Consider the following 13,537-nt stretch of genomic DNA (forward strand, 5'->3'; position numbering starts at 1 on the left):
GATTGTTGAAGAAACAGAGAAAGGTGAAGTACTACAAATTGTAATCTCAACAATCAATGGCCAAAAGGTTCATGTTCTAAGTACCATCACATACGATCAGAGCTAAGTGTAGCACATGGTTTATTATTGAGGCAAGAGAAAATCGTAATTCCACTGTCTCTGCGCAAGGAGTTACTGCAAAAGATTCATGAGGGTCACCTTGGAATCTAAAAATGCAAGCAAAGAGTTTGAGGTACTGCATATTGGCTGGGAATAAACACAGACATACAGAACATGGTGGAAGAGTGTCCCACTTGTCAATTATATCTATACCGACAAGTTAAGGAACCGATGGAAATAGGTGAAATTGTGTCAGTTCCTTGGCAAAAGGTTGGGATAGGCTTATTCTACCTTGAAGGTAAAAATTATTTGCTAGTAGTGGACTATTATTCAAATTATCCAGAAGTAGCACACTTATCTAGCTCGTCAGCAAATTGTGTAATCATGCACACAAAAACAATGTTGCACAACACGGAATACCTGAGGTAGCAATGAATGACAATCAACCATGCTTCAGCAGGAAAGAATGGAAGGAATTTGCACAGCAATATGATTTTAAACATGTAACGTCAAGTCCATTATACCTGCAATCAAATGGCAAAGCAGAAAAAGGAGTTCTAATAGTCAAGCAGTTACTGAAGAAGGCTAAGGATGGTAAAGATGATCCATATTTAGCACTGCTAAGTTATCGAACATCTCCATTAAGTTATGGTTTATTGCCAGCAGAAATGTTGATGAATCGGAAACTACAAACAACTCTGCCAAGCCATACCAAGCAAAGCTGAATGAGAAGATGAGAGATCAAATGCAATCTCAGAAGAAGAAACAAAAGGAATGTTATGACAAGTCTACCAGGAGTCTGTAACCTTTGCAACCAAATGACATGGTGAGAGTGGAGGATCCTGATGGCTGTTCAAAATGAGCTAAGATACTGCAGAAAACAGGTCCAAGGTCCTATTTTGTGATAACTGAGCAGAAATCCCATGCAAGAGCTTTCAGAAAATAGTCTGCAACACTCAACATTCTGCCTATTGTAATACCCCGCACGGGGTGGGAATGTTTTTGTTCCCCCTGCCCCTGGTGGAGTACATGCCCCCCCGCTGGGGGCTGGATATCTCAATTAACCTATGTGTATAAGGTTGGCCAGTAAGGCACTGACAGAGCTGGAACCCGGTAGGGCTCTCCCATGTAGCGTACATATCATTTGTGTGAATAAAACTTTGTTTCTTTCTTACATTACTCAGTGTGGACTCCCCATGTCCTTATTAAACTGATAAGAGGTAGGAGCTGGTTTACCTCAATTGGCGGGACAGCTGGTTTATGATGCAGAGGAAGGCCAACAGCATGGGTTCAATTCCCGTACCAGTTTAGATTATTTATGAAGGCCCCACTTTCTCAACCTTTCCCATTGTCTGAGGTGTGGTGGTCCTCAGGTTAAATCACCACCTGTCAGCTCTCCCCCTCAAAGGGTCATCTTGGACCAAGGTAACTTAACTTTATACTTTGTAACATAAAAACATGTCGCAGGGCATCTCTTGAAATGGTAAACTGCATAAATCCAGTCCTTGCAATAATTCAAATTAGTACCACTGGCAAACTTGGATCCCGGGGGGGGGGGGCCCCTACGGTGGCCTGGCCTGCGATCGAGGCCGACCTATCGGTGGGGAGGCTGGTTCCGTGGGGGCCTACTTTACTCCACGCCAGGCCCCTGTAGGGCTCTGCCATATTGCCGGGGGGCTGGCACGGAGAAAGGAACCCCCACGCATATGCGGAAATACGCCGGCCATTCCGCGTATTCGCGAGACCACGCCAGCCGTTCCGCGCTTGCACGGACTAGCACGGTCCATTCCCCGCCGGCTGGAGCTGCGGGGACGACTCCAACGGCAACCTATTCGCTAGAAAGGTGAGAATTCTTCACTTTCATGGGCCATTGACGCCAGAGTCATTGGCGCCGGTTTTCCCACCGGCGTGGGGACATAGCCCCATTTTTAGAGAATCCCGCCCCATGGTGTCAGGAGTTGTCAGTATTGCACAACGACTTGCTACATCGACCCATTTATGTTCAAGAAATCATTGGTGACAATTGGGCCCCAAAAGGTGTAGTGTATATATTTCTGGATTATAGGACAAATCAAAAAAGGTACAAGCTTACACCTTACTGAATTTAGCAGGCCCCGAGGTCATCAAGAAGTTTGAATAATTTGTCTTTCAAATGGAGGAGGAGAAAGAGGACCCCAAAATAATCTTCAAAAGGTTTGAAAACATTCAGGGCAGCATGGTAGTGCAGTGGTTTGCACTGCTGCCTCATGGCACCGAGGCCCTGGGTTAGATCCTGGCACCAGGTCACTGTTCGTGTGGAGTTTGCACATTCTCCCCATGTCTGCAAGGGTCTGACCTCCACAACTCTAAAAGATGTGCAGGGTAGGTGAATTGGTTTGATTCCTGGCTTGAGTCACTATCTGTGCGGAGTCTGCACATTCATCCTGTGTCTGCACGGGTTTCCTCCAGATGCTCCGGTTTCCTCCCACACGTCCCGAAAGATTAGGGGCGAAATTCTCCGTTATCGGCGGAAAGTCCGCCGAATGGCGCAAAAAACGGCACAAATCCGACTTGCGTCACGTCAGAAAATTGGGTCGATAGTCTCCGGCCCGAAATGGGCTAGCAGCGACGTAACGGGATCCGCGCTTGCGCAGTGGTTACGCCGTGCAGCGTCATACGATGTCATACAGCGTCACCGCAACACCCGACTGGATGGCTGGCCGTCGCTCAGCCCCGAGGTTCGAGTCACGCGATGTGGAGGCGCTCCTGGACGCGGTGGAGCAGAGGAGGGACGCCCTGTATCCCGGGCACGGCCGCAGAGTTGCCCCACGCCACAGCCGGCGCCTGTGGAGGGAAGTGGCAGAGGCCGTCACCGCTGTGGCCCTGACACCACGGACAGGCATCCAGTGCCACAAGAAGGTGAACGACCTCGTCAGAGCAGGCAGGGTGAGCCTCCCCCATATCCCCCCTCCCCATATCCCCCTCCCCCATATCCCCCCTCCTCCATATCCCCCCTCCCCCATATCCCCCCTCCCCCATATCCCCCCTCCCCCATATCCCCCCTCCCCCATATCCCCCTCCTCCATATCCCCCATATCCCCCCTCCCCCATATCCCCCCTCCGCCATATCCCCCCCGCCACCATATCCCCCTCCACATATCCCCGTTTCCCCATATCCCATACCCCCCCTCGCCCATATCCCCCATAGCCCCCCTCCCCATATCCCCCATATGCCCCTCCCCCATATCCCCCTCCCCCATATCCCCCCTCCCCCATATCCCCCCTCCCCATATCCCCCCTCCCCCATATCCCCCATATCCCCCCTCCCCCATATCCCCCATATCTCCCCTCCCCCATATCCCCCCTCCCCCAAATCCCCGCCTCCCCCATATCCCCCCTCCCTCATATCCCCCCTCCCCCATATCCCCCCTCCCCCATATCCCCCTCCCCCATATCCCCCATATCCCCCCTCCCCATATCCCCCTCCCCCATATCCCCCTCCCCCAAATCCCCATATCCCCCCTCCCCATATTCCCCCTCCCCCATATCCCCCCTCCCCCATATCCTCCTCCCCCATATCCCCCATATCCCCCTTCCCCATATCCCCCCCTGCCCCATATCCCCCCTCCCCATATCCCCCCTCGCCATATCCCCCTCCCCCATATCCCCCTCCCCCATATCCCCCATATCCCCCCTCCCTCATATCCCCCATATCCTACATATCCCCCCTCCCCATATCCCCCCCTATATCCCCCATATCCCCCTCCCCATATCCCCCCTCCCCCATATCCCCCCTCCCCCATATCCCCCATATCCCCCATATCCCCCCTCCCCATATCCCCCCTCTCCCATATCCCCCATATCCCCCCTCCCCCATATCCCCCCTCCCCCATATCCCCCCTCCCCCATATCCCCCCTCCCCATATCCCCCCTCCCCCATATCCCCCCTCCCCGATATCCCCCATACCCCCCTCCCCCATATCCCCCATATCCCCCTCCCCCATATCCCCCCTCCCCCATATCACCCCTCCCCAAAACCCCCCTCCTCCATATCCCCCATATCCCCCCTCCCCCATATCCCCCATTTCCCCCAGATCCCCCCTCCCCATATCCCCCCTCCCCCATATCCCCCATATCCCCCCTCCCCATATCTCCCTCCACCATATCCCCCATAACCCCCCTCCCCATATCCCCCCTCCCCCATATCCCCCATATCCCCCCTCCCCCATATCCCCCTCCCCCATATCCCCCTCCCCCATATCCCCCATATCCCCCCTCCCCCATATCCCCCCTCCCCATATCCCCCATATCCCCCCTCCCCCATATCCCCCCTCCCCATATCCCCCATATCCCCCCTCCCCCATATCCCCCCTCCCCCATATCCCCCCTCCCCCATATCCCCCCACCCCCATATCCCCATATCCCCCATATCCCCCCTCCCCCATATCCCCCCTCCCCCATATCCCCCCTCCCCCATATCCCCCTCCCCCATATCCCCCCTCCCCCATATCCCCCCTCCCCCATATCCCCCATATCCCCCATATGCCCCCTCCCCCATATCCCCCCTCCCCCATATCCCCCATATCCCCCATATCCCCCCTCCCCCATATCCCCCATATCCCCCCTATCCCCCCTCCCCCATACCCCCCCTCCCCCATATCCCCCCTCCCCCATATCCCCATATCCCCAAGTGAATCCAGCCCTAACCTTAACCTCTGCAATGCACGCGCAACCGATGGCGTGCATTCATATACCTGCCTAACACTGTTGCCTTTTACCCCGCCCCCCCCCCCCACAGGAGAAGCGCGCACACAACAATAGGGAGCATGTGAGGACTGGAGGAGGGCCCGCTGATGAGAGGCCACTGACCATACACGAGGAAAGGGCCCTGGAACTGGCTGGCGGACCTGAGGACCGGGAGGTTGCTGATGCAGAGGTCGGGGGCATACTAGCGAGTGAGCCACCGACAGCCCGTCCCCATATCCCCCCTCCCCTATATCCCCCTCCCCCGTATCACCTGATCACTGCCTGATGTCTAACCATGCATGCTCCATTGTGTATCGCAGGACCAAACGTCCAGGCACCCATCCCCGCAGATGCAGACCGCCCGCAGGATGCCCCTCGGAGACCACAGGAGACGGAGAGACCCGCACCCTCCAGCATGCGACGCCCGCAGGATGCCCCTCGGAGACCACAGGAGACGGAGAGACCCGGACCCTCCAGCATGCGACGCCCGCAGGATGCCCCTCGGAGACCACGGGAGACGGAGAGACCCGCATCCTCCAGCATGCGACGCCCGCAGGATGCCCCTCGGAGACCACAGGAGACGGAGAGACCCGCACCCTCCAGCATGCGACAACAGGAGACGGAGAGACCTGGAGCAACAGGGAGATGACACCCCCGTCACGTGCGGGAGCGGCCACCCAGCGACGAGGGGGGCAGCCACAGGCCCCCGTCACATCCGAGCCAGGACACCACTACCCAGGACACCACTACCCAGGACCCCACTACCCAGGACACCACTACCCAGGACACCCCTACCCGGGACAGCACTACCCAGGACACCCCTACCCGGGACAGCACTACCCAGGAAGACGAAATACCGGACAGTGACTCAGATGGGTGGAGACGAACCCCCACCCCAAAGTGCCATGGACTCAGAGTGGGACGAAGAGCACGATACAACGCCACTGCTGTCACCAACACCCTCCACCATCGCAGAAACACTCACCACGGTTGGGCACTTTAGTGATGAGGCGTCTGGTACACTCACTGGTGCGCACAACACAGCCGTCCCGGTACAGCAGGTGGAGGTAGGAGCAGCAGAGGGACCGGGCGGTCGGAGGGCAGCCCAGGCCAAGCGAACATCTGCCGCCCAGATGGATCCCGGGTTCCTGCAGTTACCACACCCACACATAGATCCGATGCAACCACCGACACGGAGACGAGCGAAGAGGGTGACTGGCGGCTTGCGGCGGCTGCGGTCGCAGGTGGAGGAGTCCACCCGCGTCCAGGAGATGGGAGTGGTGCCAGTCATGCGTGCCACACAGGCTGACACCGCACGGGTAGCGTCCGCGGTGGAGGCAATGGGTGCGACGGTGTCAGACATGGGGAACGGTTTGCGAGGCCTGGGGCCTTCCGTGCAGGCGACGTCTGTGGCCCAGGAAATGGCTGCCCTCTCACAGGAGGCCATGAGCCAGTGCCAGCGCCAGATGGCAGAGGCGCTCAACGCCATAGCCCAGTCTCTGCAGGCCATGGCCCAGTCTCAGCAGGCCATGGCCCAGTCTCTGCAGGCCATCGCTGAGGGCATCGGCGCCAGTGGCCATGTGCGAGCCGGCGTTGCACTGTCACAGACAGGGTTTACCAACCCCCTGGGCTCCATGGCTGCAAACCTGCAGACCCCTGTCGATACCAGCACGGGCCTCCAGGACTGGCAGCGCCAGATGTCGGGGGGACGTCGGATGGCCAGTCCGTTCGCATCCCCCACCCATGTAGAGGCCTGGGGGCCATCGGGCACCCCGAGGGAGGAGGAGGTGGTGTGGTCCGTCCCGGCTCCCTCTGTAGGGGAGGTCCCGGTACACCGCGACACCTCGGACTCCCCCCCTTCCGTCCCAGGTGCATCGGGTGGGCAACGGGCAGGACAGGCTGGCAGCTCGCCATCCCAGTCGCCCGGGCCGCAGCCTGGCCCATCTAGGCCAGGACGCCCCAGGAAACGGCCGCCAAAGGGATCCCGTGTCAGAGGGCAGGAATCACAGGAGTCCACCTCCAGTTCTGCTGTACCGTCTGGGGAACCACGTAGACGTAGTCAAAGGGCCCGTAAGGCCAAACAATTAGACACTGAGTAAGTTGGCACGGGTGCAGGGCACAGATGAGCTTTAGGGGCTAGGGCACGTGCATGAACTCCTTTGGTTATTAAAGTCAATGTTACACCTACCGAAGCTGCCTTTGTGCTCTGTCCAAAGTGTGCGGGGGTGTCATGTATGTTGAGCGCAAGTGTGTGTGTGAGGGGTGGTCTTACCTCAGCCCCAGGTGAGTCTGCCCCCTTCCCCCTGGGCCGCCATCAACATCCCCCGGGCAGAGGACGGGACCGTGCGCTGCAGTGTCACAGCCGCATGCAGGGATGGTCCGGGTGGATGGTGGTACTGTTGCCATGGGTCAGACATAGTCCAACGATGTAGAGCCACGAGCTCATCGCAGGGCGGGTTGTCATCATCCTCCATGGCCTGCGATAGACACGCGTCCACCCGCAACTGTGTGAGCCCGGCCCGTTGTGCCGCAGGTGGATCGTCAATGGGGGGGGGGGGTTGGTGTGCATGCGGGTGCGGTGGGTGGGGTTGGGGAGGGGGGTGAGGGTGCTGGGTGGGTGGATGGGTGGGGGGTGTGGGTGGTCGGCTGTTGCCATGGTGTGCGGCCTGTGGCCATACTACCCGATTCCCACGCCCATCTAGTCAGTGAAGCGGGCGTCTATCAGTCTGTCCCATGCCCGCTGGGCCAGCCGGTAACGGTGGATAGCCACCCGCCTGTGTCTACCCCGTCTGCCCTGACCATTGCCCCCATCCCCCTCATCTGGGGAGGACTGGGCCTCTTCCTGCTGCTCCTCCACTCCGCCCTCCTCTGCCTGCGGCACATCGCCCCTCTGCTGGGCTATGTTGTGCAGGACGCAGCACACCACAATGATGCGGCCGACCCTATCTGACCGATACTGGAGGGCGCCCCCAGAGAGGTCCAGGCACCTGAAACGCATCTTCAGCACGCCAAAGCACCTCTCGATCACTCCCCTTGTCGCTACATGGGCATCATTGTAGCGGTTCTCCGCCTCATTGCGTGGCCTCCGTATAGGCGTCATCAGCCACGATTGCAATGGGTAGCCCCTGTCGCCCAGCAACCAGCCCCTCAGCCGGGGATGGCGTCCCTCGTACATGCCGGGGATGGATGACCGCGACAACACGAATGAGTCGTGTACACTGCCTGGGTGACGGGCGCAGACGTGCAGGATCATCATGCGGTGGTCGCAGACCACCTGTACGTTCATCGAATAGGTCCCCTTCCTATTAGTGAACACGGCCCTGTTATCTGCAGGTGGCCGCACGGCGACGTGCATCCCATCGATCGCGCCCTGGACCATGGGGAACCCGGCCACGGCAGAGAAGCCCACGGCCCGGGCATCTTGGCTGGCCCGGTCCACGGGGAAGCGGATGTAGCGGTGCGCCATGGCATATAGGGCATCTGTCACTGCCCGGATGCACCGGTGCACCGATGTCTGCAATACGCCGGACAGGTCCCCACTCGGTGCCTGGAATGACCCCGTTGCATAAAAGTTCAGGGCCACCGTAACCTTGACGGACACGGGGAGAGGGTGTCCCCCGCCAGTGCCACGCGGTGACAGGTGTGCCAGCAGGTGGCTGATGTGTGCCACGGTTTCCCGGCTCATCCGGAGTCTCCTCCTGCATTCCCGGTCCGTGAGGTCCTGGTATGACTGCCGGGGCCGGTACACACGGGGCGCCCTCGGGTGCCTCCGTTGCCGTGGGGCCGCGACGTCCTCCTCCCCCTCCTCGTCCTGTCGGTCAGGTGTCCCTCCAGCCTGGGCGGCTGCCGCCTGCCCCTCTGCGGCAGCCTGCGCCGCCTCTCTGGCACGCTCCTCCTCCTCCTCCTCCTCCTCATCCAGGGCAACATAGACATGAGCGGCTGCCACCACGGCGGCCAACATCGCTGGATGATCTGAAAACATGACGGCCTGGTGGGGGGGAGGGGAACGACGACATGTCATCATTGCCCCTATCCCCTCCTCCCCCCAGCCAGGTGGCATGGACCGCATGGGTCCAACTGTTGGAGGCTGGCACCTGGCCAGGTGGACCAACTCACTTGCCCTCCCATCCCCCTCCTCGGCACGGACCCCCCCCCCAACCCCCAACCTCCACCCCGGCACGGCACGGACCCCCCCCCAACCTCCACCCCAGCACAGGCCCCACCCCCAACCTCCACCCCAGCACGGACCACCCCCCAACCCCCAACCTCCACCCCAGCACGGACCCGCCCCCAACCTCCACCCCAGCACGGACCCCCCCCAACCTCCACCCCAGCACGGATCCCCCCAACCCCCAACCTCCACCCCGGCACGGCACGGACCCCACCCAACCTCCACCCCGGCACGGCACGGACCCCCCCCCCCCAACCTCCACCCCAGCACGGACCCCCCCCAACCCCCAACCTCCACCCCGGCACGGCACGGACCCCCCCCAACCTCCACCCCAGCACGGACCCCCCCCCCAACCCCCAACGTCCACCCCAGCACGGACCCCCCACCCAACCTCCACCCCAGCACGGACACCCCCCCCCAACCTCCACCCCAGCACGGACCCCACCCAACCCCCAACCTCCACCCCAGCACAGACCCCCCCAACTTCCACCCCAGCACGGACCCCCCCCAACTTCCACCCCAGCACGGACCCCCCCAACCCCCAACCTCCACCCCAGCACGGCACGGACCCCCCCAACCCCCAACCTCCACCCCCGCACGGCACGGACCCCCCCCAACCTCCACCCCAGCACGGACCCCCCCCAAACCTCCACCCCAGCACAGACCCCCCCAACTTCCACCCCAGCACGGACCCCCCCCAACCTCCACCCCAGCACGGACCCCCCCAACCCCCAACCTCCACCCCAGCACGGCACGGACCCCCCCAACCCCCAACCTCCACCCCCGCACGGCACGGACCCCCCCCAACCTCCACCCCAGCACGGACCCCCCCTAAACCCCCACCCCAGCACGGACCCCCCCCCAACCTCCACCCCAGCACGGACCCCCCCCCCAACCTTCACCCCAGCACGGACCCCCCCCCCAACCCCCAACCTCCACCCCAGCACGGACCCCCCCCAACCTCCACCCCAGCACGGACCCCCCCCAACCTCCACCCCAGCACGGACCCCCCCCAACCCCCAACCTCCACCCCAGCACGGACCCCCCCCCCAACCTCCACCCCAGCACGGACCCCCCCCAACCTCCACCCCAGCACGGACCCCCCCCAACCCCCAACCTCCACCCCGGCACGGCACGGACCCCCCCCCAACCCCCAACCTCCACACCGGCACGGCACGGACCCCCCCCCCAACCTCCACCCCAGCACGGACCCCCCCCCCCCCAACCTCCACCCCAGCTGGAAGCAACTACATACAGGGCCAAGGAATCACTATACTGGCCCTCTGTGTATTCTGGCGTGGAGAATGAAGTCCCCAGACGTGCACCATGCAATGAACTCAAACCGCATCAAACAAAAGAATCACTACACCTACATGAGGTCCCAGACCTTCATGACAGCTGATATTTTTGAATGGAATGGTAAACAACATTTGGCCTTAGTTGACATGTATTCCATGTAGTTTGAACGTTATCTGTCAAACATGATGAGTTCCACATGATCTTAAAGCTTAAGAGACACTGAGCTCACACGGCTCAGAGATTCATGACAGACAAAGTTCGCCAATTTGTCACTGAATTTCAAAACTTTGCACACACATGAGACTTTGAGCACATCACGAGCAGCCCCTATACCCACAAGACAATGGCCTGGCGGGACAGCGTTATGCTCAGCTAAGCGTATTCTGGAGAGATATGCCCAGGATTTCACAAATTACTATGCTGCACTCACAAATTACTATACTGGCAGATGTTAAAACTGTTGCAACAGGGTCTGCCCTCATTAGCACAGCAGCTATTCTCCAGATGCGCCAGGACCACAATTCCTATTGCTAACACTCTTTTGCAGCCCAAACTGGAAACTAAGGCAATCGCTGCCCTCACAGAATGCCAATTAAGAGGGAAAATGGACTTTGATCCCAATGCTCTAGATTCGGCCCTCTAATACCAGATCAAACAGTCAGGACCTAGACCATACAAGGCCATAACAAGTTCATGGTGAATTAAAAAACAATAATGTAGGGCAGCATGGTGGCACAGTGGTTAGCACTGCTGCCATCACGCCGCCGAGGTCCCAGGTTCAATCCCGGCTCTGGGTCACTGTCCATGTGGAGTTTGCACATTCTCCCCATGTTTGCATGGGATTTGCCCCCACAATCCAAAGATATGCAGGGTAGGTGGATTGGCCACGCTAAATTGCCCCTTAATTGGAAAAGATGAATTGGGCACTCTAAATTTATTTTTAAAAAAGGAACAATATTGTGCTGAAATGTGGGGTAATTCAGGATGAATGAGTTACAATAGGCCAAATGGCCATACCAGGAAAACGTCTTGGAAGTACTGATTTGGAGAGCTCTTGACTTGAAGACAATTAAGATAAAGCTGAGTTTCTCAGGATATGTTCACCAGGTGACTTGCTTTTTAAAGTTTTATTAGTTGATGGATGGGTAATGCAATGTACCGTAGAGACCATAGATTTGTTATCATTTCCTTTTTCTCCGGATAGTGACTTTTCAGCATGAAGAACGATGTGTGATTTATTTCTACCTAGTTCATGAAAAGGAAAATTGACTTTGGTGTCATTGCCGACTAACAAGCTTTTAGGTCTGATGATAGATCATTGAAGGTTTATTTATCCAGACTTTCTTGAAAAATTTGATCCTTGCAATCAAAATGTTCTTGCAACAAGGAATTCACCTTTGTTAGGTACAATGATTTTTAAAAAATTTAGAGTACCCAATTCATTTTTCCAATTCAGGGGCAATTTAGCATGGCCAATCCACCGACCCTGCACATCTTTGGGTTGTGGGGGCGAAACCCATGCAAACACGGGGAGAATGTGCAAACTCCACACGGACAGTGACCCAGAGCCGGGATCAAACCTGGGACCCCGGCACCGTGAGGCTGCAGTGTTACCCATGCACCACCGTGCTGCCCTGTTAGATACTATGATAAGTAGTGACTGATGGACTATGTACTTGTTAGAGTCCTTTGTTGGTATCTAGGTTTATGTACAGTGTAATTGGTGAAAACCAACTGAGGCCCATGTAGACTTCTGCCGGTCGCCAACAGTCTAATTCACTATTGTTTCAGAATATAAATGCTATCTTTTGACTGGAATTGTATTGCTCAGACAAAGGTTGAGCTTCAGAGAAAGTAGTTTTGTTGCAGTGCAGTGTATGGAAAGCAGTTTTCACATATAATGAAGATTCTACATGTCACAGAGTAAGTGATCCATTAAAAGATACAAGGCAACAATACAATAAGACAAGAAATTCCATAATATTCTGCCAAATTTTCCTGTTTTAATTGAGTGAATTATATCACTTTTCATTTGGATAGCTGCTAAATGCAATATTTACAGAAATCTCTGAAAATTCTTGACCGATGATAATAATTCTGAGCAAAATCGGAAAAAATCGGTCTACTAATGTGCAAAGTTAGAGACAAAAACAGAAAATACTGGCCAATCTCAGCAGATCTGACAGCATCTGTGGAGAGAAAAGCGAGCTAATGTTTCGAGTCTGGATGACTCTTTGTTAAAGTAGGCACATGTAAGCCAGACCAGATAACTCTTATTACCCTCAGATGATGATGTGACTTTCCTGGAACTGCTGTAATCACTGTGGAGACAATGCTCTCATAATTATATTAAACAGAAATTCCGGAATATTCATTCAGCAGCATTTGGGTGGTGTGGTGGGACGTCACTTGAAGGAGAACTTTGAAGTGACGCCATTCCTCTGTTGAACTTGTCACTCTCCACAGCTGTGTGTTACCTTAGTGGATCATGTCGATCATGCTGTCGCAGAATGCATTTTTAAAATTCATTCATGGGCTGTGGGCTGACTGGGCCAGCATTTATTGCCCATCAAAGGGCCAACCGCAATGCTGTGGATTTGGAGCACATGTAGGACAATAGATTTCCTTCCCTAAAGGGCATTAGTGAACCAGATTGGTTTTATGACACACATCATTAGAGTTTTCATTATTTTTATCAAATTCAAAATGTCACCATCTGGTGTGGTGGGATTTGAATGCTGTCGCCATTACATTACTCGGGGCTCTGGATTACTAGTCCAGTGACAATGCCACTATATCACTGCCTTCCCTGGTGATAAATCAAGTGTATACATAGTTTTATTTAAAATAAAGGACTGAACAAAGGAATTTCAACAGAATAAGTTGGTGCATTTATCTGTTAGTGCATCTGTAATTTGTTAAATTGCTGTAAATGTCACAGTGACTTTGAAGTCCATAATGTCTGTCACAGTAGCATTCTGAAGATATATGAGAGTACACAGGAGCGATAGCAGAGAGGTAATGTTACTGCACTAGTGATCCAGAGGCCGAGACTAATGCTGTGGAGACATGAGTTGAAATCAAATTTAAATTCAATGAATTAAATAAGTCTGGAATATAAAATCTAATCTCAGCAATGATGATCGTGAAACTACCAGGTTGTCACAAAAATCCATCTGGATGTCCACTGGAGGAAGAAATTTGCCATCATTACCCTCTCTGGAAGAGAGTCCATGCCTACAG

Source organism: Scyliorhinus torazame, chromosome 9 (genome assembly GCF_047496885.1).
Source record: "Scyliorhinus torazame isolate Kashiwa2021f chromosome 9, sScyTor2.1, whole genome shotgun sequence".
In the NCBI taxonomy this organism is placed as follows: Eukaryota; Metazoa; Chordata; class Chondrichthyes; order Carcharhiniformes; family Scyliorhinidae; genus Scyliorhinus; species Scyliorhinus torazame.